The following is a 302-nucleotide window of genomic DNA, read 5'->3' on the forward strand; positions in this document are numbered from 1 at the left end:
GAACCTGGTTGTGGCCGGTTTATGGTGAAATTATGTTCTTTCCACTTCCGGATTATGGCCCTAACAGTGCTCACTGGAACATTCAGAAGTATATAAATCCTTCTGTAACCAATGCCATTAGTATGTTTTGCAACAATAAGGTTATGAAGGCCTTGAGAAAGCTCTTTGCTTTTACCCATCATGAAATGTTTCTTGTGTGACACGTTGGTCATGAGACACCTTTTTATAGGCCATCAGTTGGGACTGAACCAACTAATATTAATTTCCACTGACTAGGGGCAGGATTGCTTTCTAATTACTGA

The sequence above is a fragment of the Sinocyclocheilus rhinocerous genome, unplaced genomic scaffold (genome assembly GCF_001515625.1).
Source record: "Sinocyclocheilus rhinocerous isolate Xijiao unplaced genomic scaffold, SAMN03320098_v1.1 scaffold1128, whole genome shotgun sequence".
NCBI lineage: Eukaryota > Metazoa > Chordata > Actinopteri > Cypriniformes > Cyprinidae > Sinocyclocheilus > Sinocyclocheilus rhinocerous.